The sequence below is a fragment of the Loxodonta africana genome, chromosome 19 (genome assembly GCF_030014295.1).
Source record: "Loxodonta africana isolate mLoxAfr1 chromosome 19, mLoxAfr1.hap2, whole genome shotgun sequence".
Classification (NCBI taxonomy): domain Eukaryota; kingdom Metazoa; phylum Chordata; class Mammalia; order Proboscidea; family Elephantidae; genus Loxodonta; species Loxodonta africana.
Genome location: NC_087360.1, coordinates 54846784 through 54867857, shown reverse-complemented (window position 1 = coordinate 54867857; position 21074 = coordinate 54846784).

Genomic DNA, 21074 nt, shown 5'->3' with positions numbered 1-21074 from the left:
GATCGATGCCCGAGACTCACTGCTGTGGAGCTGGTATCTGAACCCAAGGCAGCCTCACCCACAGCATACTTTACTCTGTCCTGTGTTGGCAAACAGACAGCTGAGGGGGATGCTGTATTTGGAATAAGATTAGCATCAGCATTTAACCTGAAGCCTGGAAGGCTCCGAGGGAAATTGTTTCATAAGCAGCAGCAGCAGCTTTTCCAGGAACCCTGTGAGAACGGTCACCAGGTGCAGTGCAGAGCGGACTGTGCTTTTGGCTCTGCCAGCGTGGAGTCAGGTCTAGGGATTGTCATGCAAACCATGGGTGTGCCCCAGCTCTGGAAATAAGAATCCCTGAGGACAACCAACTCCAGCCAGAAATATTCTCTCCTCTGTTCGGTATTAGCGGAGGAAGGAGAAATATTCGGGTCCAGAACTCAGTGCCAGGAATGTGGTAGGGTAAAATAAGTAACTGTGAAATGAACGGATGAATCCAGGGAATTAGCACTCAAGAATCCCAGCAGATTGATAGGATTGAAAGAACCTAGACCTTGGAGTTAGAATAATTAGGGATTAAATCCTGGCTCTTCCTCCTACTGTTGCTGCCTGTTGCCGTGGAGTCGATTCTGACTCATAGTGACCCTGTGTGTGTCCGAGTAAAACTGTTCTCCCCAGGGTTTTCAATGGCTGCTTTTTTCAGAAGTAGATCTCCAGGCCTTTCTTCCAAGGCATCTCTAAGTGGACTCAAATCTCCAACCTTTTGGTTAGTAGCCGAGTGCATTAACCATTTGCACCCAACAGGGACTCCTTCCTCCTACTGGCTATGTGATTTTGGATAAGTCCTTTGAGCTCTCTGAATCTCTGTTTCTCATATGTAGACAAAAAAAAAAAAAAACACCTGTTGCTGTTGAGTCGATTCCGACTCATAGCGACCCTATAGGACAGAGTAGAACCGCCCCATAGAGTTTCCAAGGAGCACCTGGTGGATTTGAACTGCCAACCTTTTGGCTAGTAGCCGTAGCACTTAACCACTATGCCACCAGGGTTTCCCAGAAGGAGGATAATAACATACACTTTATATGTGAAGCATAATTGAGAGGAAATATCAGAAAGTGCCTAGGTCAGTGCCTGGCACGTGTTAAAACGTTTCCTTCCTTTTGAAGTCCTGGATTCTACACTTATTAGTGGATTCCACTCTTACTCTGTCCCTTCTTAACCTGTGCCTTTGGAAAAGTCACATGTCCTTTTAACCTCAGTTTCCATGCTTGTGAATTGGGAATGATACCTGTCCTGCTTATCTCACGTGTCTGTCATAAGGACCGATGATGAGAAGCCAATAATGTTAGCAAAAACAACAAAAACAAGAAAAACCAAATGACGGCAGCAGCATAACTATTATATACCGAGCACTGACTGTGGAACTAGGCCTTTATGAGAGTGTGTTGTGAAGATTAAATGAGATAAGACAGGTCAAATGCATGAAACATAACACCTAGCATAGAGAGAGAGCTCTGCAACTGTTTGCTGTTATCGTTGTTTTCACCCCAAAAGGCAGTTGGGGAGACAAGCTGAAGTAAAATCAAAGGCTTACAATCAAGAGTGCTGAGGTACTACACTAAAAAAAAAACCAAAATGGGAATTATTTTCTTCCATGTTATTGTTAGCTGCTGTCGAGGTGGCTCTGACTCATGATGACTTTTTGTATAACAGAATGAAATGTTGCCTGGTCCTTCGCCATTTTCATTATTGTTGGTATGTTTGAGTCTATTGTTGTGGATATAGAGTCAATCCATCTCATCGAGGGATACCCTCGTTTTCGCTGACCCTCTGCTTTACCAACCATGATGTCCTTTCCAGGTGATGTGTCTAAGCAAGCTGAAGCCTCATCATTCTCTGGTTGTATTATCTCTATGGACCAGCAAGGATCCAAGATTTGCCCGGGATCTCAGTGAGTACTGGCAGTTCAGAGTCCTGCACCTAGCCCAGTGCTGGCTTCTCAAGTAGACTGTCAATACGAACAGTTGCTGTACCCAGCCTCTCCTTCTCCTGGACTGTAGCAAACAGCTTCTGAGCTAGTTTCCCAGCCTCCACTCAGCCCAGCAACCCATCTTCTCCTCTCCCACTAGTGCAGTCTTTCTAAAGGGGAAGTCTGATTGTGCCTTTCTCCTGCTCAAAATCCTTCAATAGCTCCCATTTCCCCTTTGAGTTAAAGACTAAACTCCTTAAAATCACGCACAAGGTCTGTCTGCTCTGGCTGCCTGGCTCATTTTGTCTTTCACCAATCTCTCCTAAGACCCAACATTCCGGACATAATGAGTTATTTGAATCATCTCTTAAGCCCCATATTGCCTCATGTTTCCATGTTTCTGCACATGCTGGTCCCCTGGCTTCAAACACCCTCTCCCAAACATACACACATACATTCATCTATCCTTTAATTCAATCAATAAGAGTGAGCTCCTATTATATACTAGACATAGTACAAGATGCTGAAGTTACAGCGCTAGACAAGACTCAGTACTATTGGGCCCTTGGAGTTTCCATTATATTGGAGAGACGGTTGCCTTCAAAAGAGAACAAATGACCAAAGTATATACATATTTTGAATTTATTTATTTACCTGTTTATTTATGGAAAGTGTCATGAGGGAAAGAAAACAGCATACTGCAATGATTGCTGGAGTGACTTGGGAATGGCCCCTGGTAGCCTTGGGAATGCTAACACTTGGCCAACACTTGCTTGTTTATCCACACTCCAATCAGAAGTCACCTCCTCCAAGAAGCCAAGGCTCAGAACCCATCTTTGTAGGGGGGGTGGGTGCCCCTGTTCTGTGCTTCCAGAGTACCCTAGCCTGCCCATTACAGGTCTCACCACCAAACACTAATGGTGATTTATGTGTCTGTCTCCTGAGGCTGCGAGCTCTCTGAGGGCAGAGACTGTAACTCTTACTTCTGGGCCCTCGGTGCCTAGCACAGTGTCCAGCACGCAATCAGTACTCCCTGATGTCTGCGAGTGCACACACGGACTGCGTGGCCAGGGGGCCAGGACTGGGGGACAGACAGAGCAAGGAAGCAAGCCCAGGAGGTGTCTTCCCCATTTTATTTAAGAGGGAGCTGCTGAAAATGGAATGTGTTGAGCTCAGTTGGGCTTTTGTTTATAAATGACAGAGGTAGTCAGGAGCTTTTGAGGAGCCTTTCATTCATCCTGTCCCCATCACCTTCCTGTCATTTTCCAGTTATTTAGAACCTACTGGCCAGATAGCCCTTAACCAAGCAATATACATGTTAATGTGGAGAGCAGGAGCTGAGATTGAAGCAGCAGGGAAAACACATTATTCAAAGGGGAAGATGAGGAGGAAAAGAGAAGTGAATGGTGGGGGAGGCTGGGGCAGCTGCTCCCTTCACTGAAAGTCACCACCAACCTTGCCTCTTTGGGGCCTGGTACCCCACTAGATCCCCCACCCCACTTGCCAGTTCTCCAACCTCTTCCCTCGAATACTTTTCTCCCCATCTAAAAATGTTCTTCGTTTATTTTTAGCCCTTTCCAGAATACCCGTGGCTGTCTAACTTAAATTACAATTCTACCTAAGGAAGCCAGAGCTATTGATGGAATGATTTCTTCTCTTCTTGTTGGCATTGTGTAGGGGGTAGACAAAAATGCTTTCAGAGAAGTGGAAAATTTAGCATTTATTTGTTTTTCTTGGACAACTGGTATCCATCCAAGATGACATGTGAGAAAAAACATAGGAGTTGGCAAGAGAAAGTGACTTTAGCTTTTGCCTCCTCTACTCACAAGCTGTTGAAACTCAACAACTTTAGCTGAGATGAGCTTTGTTTTCTTCATCTGTGAAATGGGATAACTGTTCCTACGCAGCCTTCCTTACTGGGTGTTATGGATTGAATTGTGCCCCCTCAAAATGTGTGTCCACTTGGCTAGGCCATGATTCCCAGTATTTGTGATATGTGATTGTCCATCACTTTGTCATCTGGTGTGATTTTGCTATGTGCTGTAAATCCTATCTCTGTGATGTTAATGAGGCTGGATCAGAGGCATTTATGTCAATGAAGCAGGACTCAATCTATAAGATTATGTTGTATCTTGAGCCAATTTCTTTTGAGATATAAAAGAGAGAATTGAGCAGAGAAATAGGAGGGCTTCCTACCACCAGGAAAGCAAAGCTGAGGGCATAGTGCATCCTTTGGACCTGGGGCCCCTGTACCGAGAAGCAACTAGACCAGGGGAAGACTGATGACAAGGACCTTCCCCCAGAATCAGCAGAAAGAGAAAGCCTTCTCCTGGAGCTCGCACCCTGAATTCAGACATGTAGCCTCCTAAACTGTGAGAGAATAAGTTTCTGTTTGTAAAGCCATCCACTTGTACTTCTGTTATAGCAGCACTAGATAACTAAGACACTGGGTTATAAAAACCAGCTGCTGTCTGATGATTTTTACTCTTGGTGACCCCAGGTGTTTCAGATTAGAACTGTGCTCCATGGCTGGTTTTTTGGAAGTAGACAGCCAGGACTTTCTTCCGAGATGGTGAGTATGTTAACCATTTGTATCACCCAGGGACTCCTTTAACCAGTTGCTGTATGGTGAACTCTGACGCATGGGTTATAGTAAGGGCTTAAATGAGTTAAGAAGAGACCTTATTATCAAATGAGGTACACATGGAAGGAGTGTGATGAGCATAAATTAATGAAGCATGCATAGAGGGCTGTGGGCCCAGGAATGGGGTTGGACAAAAGAAGGAGGGAGGAAAAGCATCAGATCTTTTGGTCCTTGAGCACTGCTGCTTCTGTTAATCTTGGGCAGCCCACATCAAACTGGCGTTTGCCACCAACTCCCTTGGTTCTTAGGGAAGACTGGGGGTTTTAGAAAGGATAGAAGTGGTTGGAGGGAGTTTTGTGGAAATGAGCACCTCATGGGACCCTACAGCATACTCTGGGATCGTCAGGAGACCCTGTTTGGTTCTGTGCTCTAGCCCTGCAGATCACGAATATCGTGTTGGAGGTACCTGACAGATGGGATCTGGTGAACTCGCCAGCGTCCACCCAGGCTCAGCCAGGGTGCCAGGGTGTGGCCTAGAGGGCAGCACAGCCCCCCCTGCTAGCACAGCCAGACACTCACCCAGGTGGACACGTGCCCACAGGGGTGGACACACGTAGCTACGCGTGTGTAACCTTGTGCGCGCACACACACGGGCACACACACATGCATATTAAAAGCATACAGAAATCTCTGAGCAGGAACCGTAGTAGTCATTGCAGGCTGGGTTACTCTGCCTGTATTCTGTATTAGTCATTATGGGTTAGGTTATCCTGCCATAAGAAATAGCCCCCAACAATCTCAGTGACTTAACACAGCCCAAGTTTTCTTTTTCTCCCTTTTGGAAATTTAATGTGGATCTAGATGATTCTCCAGGACAGTTTCCATCCAGCTCTTGGCTCAGCATTCCATACTGTGTCTAACTTGTGTCACCTCCGGGTTAACAAGCGATTGCCATGGCGGGATCCGAAGGCTGGATATGAGCATTCACATGCTTTGGCCCCAAAGGGACACATTATCATTCCTGTGTACCTGGAAGTAGAGGAGCACCAGGTACTAGGGAACAGTAGTTATGTCTTCTACTCTGTCCCCTCCCAGATCTCTGTTGCCCTCTCTGGGCTTTATTTCCTCCTTTAATGAGGATGAGCTACATGGCTTTCCACTCAGATATTCTGAGGTGGAACACAGCCAACAGTCTTGCAGCTACCTTTGCTTTGCTGCCTTGGTGCCCCTGACCTCTCCAAAGTCACCCTACTTTAAGAGAAATATCTGTGGGGCATTCCTGAGGACTTGCCTAGCAGACCTGGCTTGTGCAATCATGAGCTATATGCTCCTGAAGAATGGAGCATATATCACCCTAGTTTGATGTTTGAGGTTTTCTAATTCTAGCTCCAAATTAGTTTTCTAGGACCATCTACCAGTCCAGATCGACAACTGTTTTTCAGACATGACCCCTGCCTTCAACTCATACTACTTTTCTTCTTGTCCATTCTGCTATAGCTACACGGGCTGTTTATTTATTTTTGTTCCTTAGACATGGCAAGCTTGTTCCTGCCTTAGGGCCTTTGCACTTGCTGTTTCCTTTGGCATATTCTTTCTCAGCCCAGCTTCATCTCTTCTCACTGAAATATTGTTATCTTGGAAAGGCCATTTTTATTCCCTTATCTAGAGCACCACCTTCCAGTCACCTTAGCATGTCACCTTCAAGTCACTTATTGCTCTCAGAAATCATGTTGTATATTTATTTCTGTTTATTGTCTGTCCTTCCCAATTAGAACGTAAACTCTCTGAGGACAAGGACCTTGTCTATATTCTTCACTTCTGTATCCCTAGCACTTAAACAGCACTTAAACAGTGGTTAGCACATAATAATTGTTCAATAAAATCTGTTGACTAAATTGATGCTGGATTCTGATGGTTTGCTGTCATTATTTCCTTCACCTGGCTTCCTTCCTCTCCTACCCCTTCCCATTTCAACATGTCTAAATTCTACATGTTATTCAAGGTCAACTTAAAGGCCACCTCCATCGTGAGCTTTTCACTTATCCCTGTCTCCAGTTCTACCCTAGAAAGAAGGCATCGCTTAGTTCCTCTGTAACACCCATAATACCCAACAGACATATTTGTAGGTATCATTCTCACCTCTAACTCCAAGTCTCTGCATACTTAATTATAATACTTCTCCTTGTCTTCTCATGGTGCCCTTTGAGATCTGTTCTTCATTTCTTCTGTTCACTCTAGCTACTCTGCATTCAAGAGGAAGTTTCAGAGTCTCTTCTGACATCTGTTTTAGTTGTATCTATGTGTCTCTTTAATGATCTTTTGCTTTTTTAGGTATGATGTCCTTCATGTCATCCCACAGCTCTTCTGGTCTTCAGTCATTAGTGTTCAGTGCGTCAAACCTGTTCTTGAGATGGTCTCTAAATTCAGACAGGTTGCATTCAGGGTTGTACTTTGGCTTTCATGGACTTGTTTTAACTTTCTTCGGCTTCAGCTTGAACTTGTATATGAACAATTGATGGTCTGTTTTTCAGTCGGCCCCTACCCTTGTCCTGACAGATGATATTGAGCTTCTCCATTGTCTCTTTCCACAGATGTAGTTAATTTGATTCCTATGTATTCCATCTGGTGAGGTCCATGTGTACAGTCACTGTTCATGTTGTAGAAAAAGTGTATTTCCAATGAATAGATTGTTGGTCTTGCAAAATTCTATCATGTGATTTCTAGCATTGTTTCTATCACAAAGGCCATATTCTCCGACTACTGACTCTTCTTTTCCACCAACTTTCCCATTCCAAAAAAACCCAGTCACCAGTAATTACCAATTTTGATCGTATGTTTGATCATAACAAATTATGGATAACATTGTGAAGAGTGAGAATTCCAGAACACTTAATTGTGCGCATGTAGAACCTGTACATAGATCAAGAGGCAGTTGTTGGAACAGAACAAGTAGATATTGTATGGCGTAAAATCAGAAAAGATGTGTGGCACGGTTGTCTCCTTTCACCATACTTATTCAGTCTATATGCTGAGCAAATAGTATGAGAAGCTGGACTATGTGAAGAAGAACCCAACATCAGGATTGGAGGAAGACTCATTAACAACCTGCGATATGCAGATGACACAACTTTTCTTGCTGAAAGTGAAGGGGACTTGAAACACTTACTGATGAAGATCAAAGACCACAGCCTTCAGTATGGATCACACCTCAACATAAAGAAAACAAAAATCCTCACAACTGGACCAATAAGCAACATCATGATAAATGGAGAAAATATTGAACTTATCAAAGATTTCATTTTACTTGGATCTATAATCAATGCCTATGGAAGCTGCAGCCAAGAAATGAAAATGACATATTGCATTGGACAGATCTGCTGCAAAATACCTTTTTAAAGTATTAAAAAGCAAAGATGTCGCTTTGATGACTAAGGTGTGCCTGATCCAAGCTATGGTATTTTCAATCACCTCATATGCATGTGAAAGCTGGACAATGAAAAAAGAACACCAAAAAAGAATTGACACATTTGAATTATGGTGTTGGTGAAGAATATTGTATATTTTCATGGACTTCCAGAGAAATGAACAAATCTCTCCTGGAGGAAGTACACTCAGAATGCCCCTTAGAAGCGAGAATGGTGAGACTTCGTCTTGCTTACTTTGGACACACTATCAGGAGGGATCAATCCCTAGAGAAAGACATTATGCTTGGTAAAGTAGAGGGTCAGCAAAAAAGAGGAAGACTCTCAACGGGATGGATTGACATAGTGATTGCAACAATGGGCTCAAACAGAGCAAGGATTGTGAGGATGGCACAGGACCAGCCAATGTTTCATTCTGTTATATGGAGTTCACTGGATGGCACCTAATAACAGCAACAACAATCATTCTCAAAGGAGTACACCATTTTCAGATTCACTTTGCTTCTTAATCTTACAACAATCCAGTGATAAAGTCCTGCAGGTCATGAAAAATCTTCTTATGCCTGGAAGCCACGTCTTGCCTTTGAGTCCAGCACCCATTCTTCCACATCACAAGTGACATTTGTTCCCCTCCTACATGTTGGTTATACACAAATAAAATAAATTGCAACCCCTCCCCCATTGGGGACAGCATCACTTTGTACTCCAGGTCTCTTGTTGCATGTCAGAGTGTCATCGAGGAGGTGTGTCATGGACAGTCATGGGGTCTCCAAGGAAGCAGCTTCTGCAGACCAGGGGCCAGTGGGGAGGGGTCTGCAATGACTTCCAGGAGGAAGTGCTTTGTGAGTTTTTGTTTGAAGGAAGAGAAGTTGGCCAGGTTGGTAGGAGAAGATGGAAGTTCAGGAGCAAGATAGCCACAGGAGCAAAGTTGCTGAAAGGATATTCCCTGGGCCTAGGAGCAAGAACTCACTTGCTGGTGGCTGTGGTTATAGTCACAGGGGCCTCTCCTTTCATACTGGAGCATGGAGATGAGGTGGAGTCAGACACTACTGAGAGAGGAGCGCCTTGCTGCTCCCAGGTTCCTGAGAGTCCAGAGGCTGGTGAAAAGAAAACCATCTTGGGAGGAGGAGTGGGGAAAGGTTCAGAAAGGACTATGAGAAAAGGGGAGCTCATGGGTTGAAACCTTAAAACCAGGCATGACTAAAGCTAGAATAGTATAGGAATGGTGCAGCCCAAACTGCAGTGGACATGGCCAACTTTATGCTACAGTGTTATTCTCTAACATTAAAGAGCTTTTTAATGAAGTCTTAAGTTTGATTCTGCCACATAGTTGATATGAGGCCATGAGTAAGTTGTGTAATGTCTTTGAACCTCAGTTTTCTCATCCAGAAATAACACCAACCTCATAAAATTGTGAAGACTGAATAAAAAATATGTAAGTAAAGTGGGCTGTGAGAGCCTTACATAGGCTCAATAAACATGTTTCCTTTTCTTTCTGCTTGCCAGGGGACAGGTGATTATCGTCCCTCACTCAACATATGAAGGAACTGATCATCAACTGGTCATCAACACTGACCAGGGATTATGAGGGCTGGATTTCAAACCAAGGTCTCAGCCCAAGTCCTGGGTGAGGGGAGAGATGATGACTAGACAGCTACTCATCACAGTATGGGGGGATTATACAAGTCCCAGTTTCCAGGCAGTTTCTGTGTTTGACCCTAAAGCTTTTATGCCCATCCAAAAAACCCAAAACCAAACAAACAAAAAAAACCAAACCAGTTGCCATTGAATCCACTCTGACTCATGGTGACCTCATATGTTTCAGAGTAGAACTGTGTTCTATTGGGTTTTCAAGGCTGCGACCTTTTAGAAGTATGTAGCCAAGTCTTTTTTCCCAAGGCACTTCTGGGTGGGCTCAAACCTCCAACCTTTTGGTTAGTAGCCATGTGCTAAACTGTTTGCATCTCCCCGGGACTTCTTTTATGCCCATCAAACAAAACAAAACAAATGAAAAAACCCTCAAAACACAAAAAACGAAACAAATACCCTGTTGCCATCGAGTCGATTCTGACTCATGGGGTCCCTATGTGTTAGAGTAGAGCTGCCCTATGGGGTTTTCTTGGTTGTAATCTTTAAGGAAGCAGTTTGCCAGACCTTTCTTCCACCAAGGTGCTGGATGGGTTCAAACCACCAAATTTTAGATTAGCAGTCCATTGCAAACTGCCCATAAAAAAAAAATTCAAAGCCCATTGCCGTCGAGTCGATTCCGACTCATAGTGACCCTATAGAACAGAGTAGAACTGCCCATGGGGTTTCCAAGGCTGTGTAATCTTTATGGAAGAGCTCTGGTGGCGCAGTGGTTAAAGCGCTTGGCTGCTAACCAAAAGATCGGCAACGATTCGAACTTACCAGCCGCACCACAGGAGAAGGATGTGGCAGTCTGCTTCAATGAATTTATAGCCTTAGCGTCCGGGGTCTTAAACGCTGGCAAGTAGCCATCTAAGATGCATTAGTTGGTCTCAACCCACCTGGAGCAAAGAAGGTACAAGGTAATTATGAGCCCAAGAGACAAAAAGGGCCACATAATCCAGAGACTGCATCAGCCTGAGACCAGAGGAACTAGGTGGTGGCCCTGACAAGAAGCTGATGGTTGCCCTGACAAGGAACACAACAGAGAACCCCTGAGGGAGAAGGAGAGCAGTGGGATGCAGGCCTCAAATTCTCATAAAAAGACCAGACTTAATGGTCCTACTGAGACTAGAAGGGCCCTGGAGGTCATGGTCTCCAGACCTTCTGTTAGCCCAAGACAGGAACCATTCCCAAAGCCAACTCTTCAGACTGGACCACAGGATAGAAAATGATACTGGTGAGGAGCGAGCTTCTTGGATCAAGTAGACACATGAGACTATGTTGGCATCTCCCGTCTGGAGGGGAGATGAGAAGGCAGAGGGGGTCAGAAGCTGGCCGAATGGACACGAAAATAGAAAGTGGAGGGAAGGAATGTGCTGTCTCATTAAGGGTAGAGTGTTGTTGTTGTTAAGTGCCATCGAGTTGGTTCTGACTCACAGCGACCCTATGCACAACAGAACGAAACACTGCCTGGTCCGGCATCATCCTTACGGTCGTTGTTATGCTTGAGCTGATTGTTGCAGCCACTGTGTCAGTCCACCTTGTTGATGCTCTTCCTCTTTTCTGCTGACCCTGTACTCTGCCAAGCATGATGTCCTTCTCCAGGGACTGATCCCTCCTGACAACATGTCCAAAGTATGTAAGATGCAGTCTGGCCAACCTTGCCCCTAAGGAGCATTCTAGCCGTACTTCTAAGACAGATTTGTTCCTTCTTTTGGCAGTCCATGGTATGTGCAATATTCTTCGCCAGCACCACAATTCAAAGGCGTCAACTCTTCTTCGGTCTTCCTTATTCATTGTCCGGCTTTCACAAGCATATGATGAGATTGAAAATGCCATGGCCTTGAATCTCTAGTTCATTGCTTCAATTCTTAGACCATGTTCCTGCTCCTCCACTGCTAACTTGGAAACAAAACAAAACAAAAAGCAATGCTGCCCAAACAGAAAAGCACACAGCCAGTTAGGGCAAAAGTCGATTAGCTGTTGTTGTATTGTTTTTTTCCCCTCAGACGGCTCAAAAGCTTTCGTTAATAGTTTTAAAATAGATTGGGAAATAAGACAACAATAGTGTTTCTCCATAACAATAAAACAAAGCAAAACAAAACAAGAAGACTGTGTGGCCTTGCAGCTTTCTTGTGAAGGAGGGGGTGGGGTGGGGGGAGCACAGCATCTCCAGGCTGAGAAAGGGAGGTAAGTGCTAATGCCTAAGGAGGGTGGAAGGCTCTTAGCCCGTCTCTTGAGATTGCCCTTCTTAGAGAACATAGCCAGTCCTAAAGTGTTTAGAAGGAAGAGATTTGGAGCTGACTAAGAGTTAGCTGGCAGGAAGCAACGCCTCCCATCTATTCCAACAATGAATTAATTACCCACTGGCTTCCTCCCTCACTCCCTGCCTTTTGGATTTTCCTGCACCAGGGGGCCTGTGTTTCTTCTGGGAGAGAAGCTTATGGATACTGAGTTTTTCCTCAGTGAGGTAGACGGTGAGTTGGCTTCGATGGTGGCTGGAAGGCCTGGGCCCCCATCCTGACTCAGCATCAAGTTTAGTCTGACATCCTGACTCGTGTGTGGCTTTAGTCACCAGAGAAACCCCCTACTTGGGCTTCCACAAAATTTGGTTTGTTGAAAGGGTTTATCTGATGAGAAAGTTCGGAAACCATTAAACAGACAATCTTGAAAGGTACTTCTAGGTCTAAGAGTGTGTAAGCTTTGAGATATGTGTGGCTGGAACTAGGCCGAGATGTGAGAGATGCTGTGGCACAAAATTGAATAGGCTTTTACTGTCAGGGCCATCCAAGGGTAAGGTTGGTCTTAAAAAAAAGAACGTCCTTAAATATTCTGCATTTAGCACCTCTCTTGCCTGACCCTAGTCTGAGGTCACTTTGAATAGCCAAGAAAATAGCCAGCTCTGGCTATCCAGCCAGAAAGAAGGAGCTTAGCCCTTTATTCCCTGATGGTTGTGCTGCGCAAAGTTGAAGTGGGAGGGGTGAGTGGGTAGAATGATAATCTCTTGTCTCTGACCTCAAAGAATGTCCAATCCTTTGGGGGAGAAAGAAGGTAAGCACAATGAGGAGCTAGGGGCTTCCTTTCCAGTGCCTCTGAGAGATGATGGGGAAGGAGGAGTCTGTAAGGTAATGAGGGTACATCTTAGAGTCAGAGGGACCTGGGCTTAAATGGCAGTGATGTGAGCCTGAAAAGTCACTTCACCTCTCTGAACCCCAGTTTTCTCTGTTATGAAAGAGACTAACACTCTCTTCATAGGGTGAGATAAAGTATGTAGAAGGCCTTAGGAAGGATGATCCTTGGGATATAAAAGACACTCTGAAAATCCAAGTTCCTCACTCCTTCCAGATAGTATTGGAAAACACACACACACACACACACAATCCATTGGATGCATAAACTCCCATTAAGTGAAGGTGAGGAGAATTGTCCTCATAACTTGATAACACCTTTTCTTGTCTGTTTTTTGCCTAACTTGCATATTCTTGGTCATCTGAGCGTGGGGACAAGGAGGAGGTGGCACAGTTATACTTGCAGAGATTTCTGATGCTGAGGCACTGCTAGGGAAGGGGAGTGGGTGTGAGAGGGAAAGGGAAGTGCCACAGAGTTCATTGTACTGGGCTCTGTGTTGGTATGGTTTGTATGCGAAGGAGCTGGTGTTCAAATGAGCCTAAATGACACCAATATCTGGGGCTTTCCTCTATACCTATCGAGGAAGAGTAGGGTAGGGATATTGGTAAGATCTGCCTAGGCCAGCTCTACCCTGGGTTTTATAATGAAAATAGTGATGGGAGCTTGACCAACATCAAAGCACTGGTAAACAGTGGAGTTGCACCCGAAATCAGTTCTCTCTGATCCGAAGTTTGTGATCAGGCTACTCCATCACACCAAGTCCTTGTGGTTGAAGTTCCTGTCTTATTTTCTCAAGTTCTGTCGCTGAGCTACCAGTGAGGACTTTTTTTTTTTATGAGTTTGTATGAGTTAGGGTAACACTTTGTTGTTGTTTTTAGTTGCCATAAAAGTTGGAGCTGACTCATACCAACCTTATGTATAGCAGAATAAAACATTGCCTGGTCCTGTGCCATCTTCACAATCACTGATATATTTGAGCTCATTGTTGTAGCCACTGTGTCAATCTATCTCATTTAGGCACTAACAAAGCACAAAATTTCAACTTGTGGGTCCACCATTGCAATGCTGGGCTCCCAGTGTTGCTGTCCTCATTTGCCATTGTGGAAGGAAAGAGCAAAGAGAATCATGCCTGGGTGTTTTCAGTGAGGCACCTCACTTCTGCTCACATTTTGCTGGCCAGAACTCAGCCACACGGTCATCCTTAACACCAGGCAAGACTGGGGAGCCACAGAGGATTTCCGTATTAGGCTGATGATGTCAAAGGTGAACTTGTCAAGGAGTCAGGAGCTCTTGGGGGTCAACTCCCCTTTTCCTGCCTGATGGCCCTATTTTGACCCAAGCCTACAGCCATGCTGGAGTCCTGTTTCACATGACCCTGGTGGAAGTCCTTCAGTTTCTGACAATCTTCAACAGTCCAAACAGGTACTAGACCGTGGGTGATCCAGTTGTTTCCCAGAGGAAGCCTATATTGACTTTGAGGTGAGTTGGCTTGTCATGTCCTGTAGCAGGCTTTGTTTTGAAAAGGGGAGTCAGCCTTAGAATTTTGTGGAAATGTGCCTCTGAGGCAGACTGTAGAGTGACAAAAGGGGCTTGGAGGCAAAGACCCAAGTTCTGATTCTGACTCCATCCCTCACTGGCTGTCTGCAAGCTACTTCGCCTCACGGTTTCCTCATCTGCACCATAAAGTAAGTCTCCATCCCCAGAAGAACTTGGAGGACCAGATGTCATGAAAGCCAAATGCAGGTACTGGATCTTCCCTACGCGTATTACCCCTACTGGGAAGGAAGGAAATTATGTCCACTTTCTTTTTTTAGTCACCATCAATGTCCAGCCCCTGCTGTGCCTTCTTTTCACCAGCAGAGCATTCTCCAAGTTGTATATCAATTGAATTTTTTTCTAAATTGAATCTCATTTCCAATGCACCGAGGAAGCTGGCCCTTTAAAAGAATTCTCTAGTTTGTCTTTTTGTAAAGCTAATAACCACCCCTTGATGTCTTCAGTGCAAATCAGTTTTTTCATTTCTTGGCTTTTTGAAAGTGGGCTTCCCTTGTATTTAAGAAGTCCGTGTATACTGTCTTAGTCATCTAGTGCTGCCATAACAGAAATACCACAAGTGGATGGCTTTAACAAAGAGAAATTTATTTCCTCATGGTAAAGCAGGCTAAAAGTCCAAATTCAAGGAGTCAGCTCCAGGGAAAGGCTTTCTCTCTCTGTCGGCTCTGGAAGAAGGTCCTTGTCCTCAATCTTCACACGTACAGGGACCCCGGGTCCAAAGATGAGCTCTGCTCCTGGTGCTGCTTTCTTGGTGGTATGGGGGCCCCAACTGTCTGCTTGCTTCCCTTTTATCTCTTGAGAGATAAAAGGTGGTGCAGGCCACACCCCAGGGAAACTCCCTTTACCTTGAATCAGGGAGGTGACCTCAGCAAGGGTGGTGTTACAACCCCACCATAATCCTCTCAATATAAAATTACAATCTCAAAATGGAGGACAGCCACACATTACTGGGAATCATGGCTTAACCAAGTTGACACGTATTTTTTAGGGGAGACAATTCAATCCACAACATATACATACTTGGTGCTGAGATCGAGATTGAGTGAGTCTGTTTAACAGAACTGGCTGGCTGGTCCTTCCCTGCCATAGGGAGCTCAGCATAAAGAAACTGAACAGTGTCAGAGAGCTCACAGAGCTATACAAAACGCTTGGGAAAATCGTGAGTACTTCTAGCTTCTTTGACACTTGTCGAGTTGCAGTTGGGATCACAGAGGGGGACAAGGGAGGAAGTGGCATGTCCACTTTAAATCCATGGATACTCTGCCAAGAGAATGTCCCACTGCACCCAGGTGAATTCTTGGTGCTGCCTTTCTTTCCCTTCATTGAAATCTATTCCCTCTCCCCACCCCTCCTCTGAACTGTTTCTGGCGGCTGGCATACAGCATTCTGTTCCCTCAGATCCCTAGACACGGGTTTTGAGGTCTCAGGCTTGACTTGAGCACAGACGCAAATTCATCTGTCTCGTCTTTAAATCTCATTTGGTTTGTCTGTTTTCCCTAATAAGAAGAATAGAATTAGTTAGCTTGCTACTCAGCAGGGTTCCGGTATGGAATTTACGTAAATTATCTCCTTAATAAAATCACTAAATATAGCATCAACATAGTTACAAAGAGAAAAAAAACAAAAAACTAAAGCTCTTAGATGGTGAGTGTCTAAAAAAACAAAGCTATGTTCTACCACCAAGGGAAATGAAATTTAGCTTCCTAACCAGTAGGTACAATGTGGGGGAAGAAGGAGAGGGAAGAGGTTGGAGAGAAGGAGACACAAAGAGGGAGAGAAAGGATGAGAGAAAGCTCTAAGCCAGACACATAGATAATCATTTAATTAATTGCTCTCCAGGGATTTGCTGGGTGTTTGGAATCAGGTCAAGAACATAAATAGTTCTTGCTTTCCTGAAAAAGATATTCTGATTACCTTCTCCTGTGTCAAAGAAATTGCTCCAGTAAAATAATTAAAGGTACTAAATGTGACAATAGGTCACAGCAGTGTGTGTGTGTGTGTGTGTGTGTGTGTGTGTGTGTATGCACACATGTGTCCACGTGCAGGCCAGGACTGGGGAACGGGGTAGGAAGAAAAACAGTAGAATCTGTGGACAGACATTGGAAATTTTTGTATTAGAGGCACGTTTTAGAGCTACCTACAAGAGAAATCCGGAAGAGACACCATGAAGTTGTGGTTCCTCCTTCTCCTTTATTTCTTACACATAAAACGTCCTCTGCAGTCTACCTCCCAGGAGTCTCTTGTCTTTCAAGCCCCTTGTCACTACTTTTGTCTGTTCCTCCTCTGTTTCAGTACTCTCTGCAACACTCCTATAGCCCATCCCTAACCTCTTACACTCCTTCTTCACAGGCCTGCCAGAGGCATCTTCTTAAAATATGCTTAGATCATGTCATTGTGCTAAAAAAAAAAAAAAGTCTGTGGCTCCTTAATATCACAACAAAGCCCACAGTCCCCAGCCTGACTTTCAAGATTCTGTACCTCTCTGCCTGAGCCCTAACTTCCCGTCAGCTCCCTCCACAAGATCCTTCTCTCCTTTCTTTCTGTCAGTGCCAGAAAGGGGCTTTCCAACTATGTTCTCCACTTCCTGTCTTAGGGCCTTTGCTCCTACAATCTGGCCCATCCTCACCCAGACAGCATGCATCAAGCCGCACTCAGACTTCGGGACCACCTCACGCTCCTGTCCTCTACCTCTGTTGGCCCTGGACATGATTAATTGCCCCTCTGCTATTTTCCCACAGTGCGTCCTAGCTTCTAGCTCTACTTAGTTCTTGCCCTGGCTTTTAAGTAAAGTCAAGTGTTTGAGATGCAGCTCCATGTAGGGGTTACGTACGTGGGCTCTGGAGTCAGCCAGACCTGGGTTTACATCCCTGATCCACCACTGATGAACTGTGGACCTTAGGCAAGTTTCTTCACCACTGTGGGACTCAGTGCAGAGTAAACATCCAGTCATATTAATGTTTATGATGATTGTCTGCCTCCTTCACTTGGCTTTGGGCTCCGTCAGAAAAAGACAGTATATTATTCAACTTGGTACTTCCAGCAGCAAGCACAATACCGATCATCCAATAGGCTTTTTGTTTCCTTTTTCAATTGCCATTTTAACTATTTGAAGTGTAAAATTCAGTTCTATTAATTATATCACAATATTGTGCAATCATCACCATTATTTATTTCCAAAAAGTTTTTATCAGCCCAAACAGAAACTCTGACCCCATTAAACAATAACTCCCATTTCCCCTCCCTCCAGGCCCTGGTAACCACTAAACCATTAAGTAACCACTAATCTACTTTCTCTATGCATTTCCCTATTCCAGATATTTCATATAAGTGAGATTATATAATATTTTTCCTTTTCTGTCTGGTTTCTTTCACTCAGCATAATGTTTTCAAGGTTCATCCATGTTGTAGCATATGTCAGATCTTCATTTCTCTTCATGGCTGAGAAATATTCCGTTATATGGAGATACCACCCAATAAGCTTTTAAAAACTTCTTGAATGGATGAGGGACACTGAACAGTGAGAAAAAAAAAAAAATGTCTCCTTTACTTCTGATTATGCTCTTAGTGTTCAGGATGAGAACTGGGGCTTTAGGACCGTGTTAGAGGGAAGAGAACTCTGCATATGGGTGCATATGGGGCTACCAAACCAAAACCAAACCCACTGCTGTCAAGTCGATTCCGACTCATAGCGACCCTGTAGGACAGAGTAGAACTGCCCCGTAGAATTTCCAAGGAGCGCCTGGCAGATTCGAACTGCTGACCTTTTGGTTAGCAGCCGTAGCACTTAACCACTAAGCCACCAGGGGCTACAGCAGATGTCTTTTTGGGTGTTTCATTTATTTTCTGGCAACTGTCTTATTCTCTCACAAGCCCTGCAGTAGGCATGGACCTGGGTGATCAATATATAGCAGAGGATCTCATACACTTCTCTCTCAGCTGATGGGACCAGGCTCAGCGGAAGCTCATCCATAAACAGGTGAGCTTGGGTGATTCAGTTCCCTTGTGAGAGCTAAGAGACTCAGGGACAGGGGTCAGTCTGTATTGTGCTTTGTGGCAGGGGGGGCTGCCCTGGACAACCAAAGCCAGGAGCAAGTCACCTTGAGGGCAGAGCAGAAACCATGAGTAATCAACGGGAGATCAGGATGAGTAGCAGGGGGAAAATGAAACAGAAGTGCAGAGAGAAGCAGACCCAAGAGATTTTGCAGCCTGAAAGAGAGCGAGAGAGACAGAGAGAGAAGTTGATCTTGAGTCCCAACTTTCCAGTTCCGAGCTCATCTCACTAGATCCAACTCTGCTTGCATTCTGTGAGATTCCTCCATACCTCCAGGAAACCTTTAGATTTGGTCCGAAGTGAATGGATTTTTGTTTCCAGCATCAGAGCGAATTCTCTAGAATAGGAACATATGGAGGCTCAGTTTTTAGATCATGTTTATTTTCATGTGGAGGCTCCAGAAGAAGCATTTAGGAAGGTTCTTGCCTTCTCTTAAAAATAACAGGGATGAGGAATAGAACTGAGGACTTGGGGAAAATAATAAACCAACAATGCAAACTGTTAACTAGATTGGGCAGATCTTCCCAAAGTCCCCCCTTCTCCTTTTCTACCCAGCAGTCACACTTTGGTTCCTTCATGTTTTTCCCCATTGAGCTGCCCTCCTTTCTCTCTGCTTATCCTGCACTCCATCTGAGTCCCATTTAAGCTCTCCTCTTCCTCCAAGCCTTCCAAGACCACCCACATGAGATCTTCTATCTGGGCAATACACTTGACATTCAACTTATTTGACCAGAAATTATTTCAAAAGGATTCAAGTACTGGGCTGAGGGCTGTGGGGACCATGGTCTCAGGGAACACCTAGCTCAATTGGTATAACATAGTTTATAAAGAAAATGTTCTACATTCTACTCTGGTGAGTAGTGTCTGGGGTCTTAAAAGCTTGTGAGCAGCCATCCAAGGTACTCCACTGGTCTCACCCCTTCAGGAGCAAGGGAGGATGAAGAAAACTAAAGACACAAGGAAAAGATTAGTCCAAAGGACTAATGGACCACAACTACCACAGCCTCCACCAGACTGATTCCAGGACAACTAGATGGTGCCGGGCTACCACCATCAACTGCTCTCACACAGATCACAATAGAGGTTCCCAGACAGAGCTGGAGAAAAATGTAGAACAAAATTCTAACTCACAAAAAAAGACCAGACTTACTGGCCTGACAGAAACTGGAGAAACTCTAAAAGTATGGTCCCTGGACACCCTTTTAGTTCAGTAAGGAAGTCACCCCTGAGGTTCACCCTTCAGCCAAAGATTAGACAGGCCCATAAAACAAAAAGAGACTAAAGGGGCACACCAGCTGTCATGGATTGAATTATGTCCCCTCGAATATATGTGTATCAACTTTGTTAGGCCATGATTCCCAGTATTGTGTGGTTGTCCTCCATTTTGTGATTGTAATTTTATGTTGAGAGGATTAGGGTGGGATTGTAACACCACCCTTACTCAGGTCACCTCCCTGATCCAAGGTAAAAGGAGTTTCCCTGGAGTGTGATCTGCACCATCTTTTATCTCTCAAGAGATAAAAGGAAAGGGAAGCAAGCAGAGAGTTGGAGACCTCATACCACGAAGAAAGCAGCACCAGGAGCAGAACGTGTCCTTTGGACCCGGGGTCCCTGTGCCTGAGAAGCTCATTGACCAGGGGAAGCCTTCCGCCAGAGCTCACAGAGAGGGAAATCCTTTCCCTGGAGCTGACACCCTGAATTTGGACTTGTAACCTACTAGACTGTGAGGAAATAAATTTCTCTTTGTTAAAGCCATCCACTTGTGGTATTTCTGTTATGGCAGCACTAGATGACTAAGAGCAGCCCACAGGCAAGGACTACAGGGCAGGAAGGGACACTAAAGGTGGTAATAGGGAACCTAGGGTTGAGAAGGGAGAGTGTTGACGTGTTGTGGGGTTGGTAACCAATGTTACAAAACAATAAGTGTACTAACTGTTTAATGAGAAGCTTGTTTGTTCTGTAAACCTTCTTCTAAAGCACAGTTGGAAAAAAAAGGATTCACATGTCCTGGCATCTTGTTTACCCAGAGAGACTGCAAATTCCTAAGAGCAGGGACCTACCCTAGGACCTAGGTCCTTGATGCTCAGTAAAAATTAATGGAATAACCAAATAATTGCATCATATCTTCTTTAAAAAGAGATAATTTCACCTGCTGCTAAATTCAAGAGGTAAGCAAGAAGGAACATTAACATATTCTTCCCATCCCTGTTTCTAAGCTACCAGATTATTCTCCCTGGAGGCAACCAGTGTTAACAGATTCTTGTGTAAACTTCCAGAGAAATTTTATGCATTTACAAGCAAATACACATAACTATTCTTTTTCCTCTTGTTTCATATGTAGTACCATGATATACAAGCTGCTCAGAACCTTGGTTTTGTGTGTGTGTGTGTGCCTAAGAATATATCATCCACCACATGGCCTTGATGATAGAAACTCCAGAGATCGCATGATAGAATTTTGCAAGACCAACAACTTCTTCATTGCAAATACCTTTTTTCAACAACATAAATGGTGACTATACACCTGGACCTCACCAGATGGAATATGCAGGAATCACACCAACTACATCTGTGGAAAGAGACAATGTAAATATCATCAGTCAGAACAAGGCCAGGGGCTGACTGTGGAACAGATCATCAATTGCTCACATGCAAGTTCAAGTTGAAGCTGAAGAAAATTATAACAAGTTCATGAGAGCCAAAATACAACCTTGAGTATATCACATCTGAATTTGGAGACCATCTCAAGAATAGACT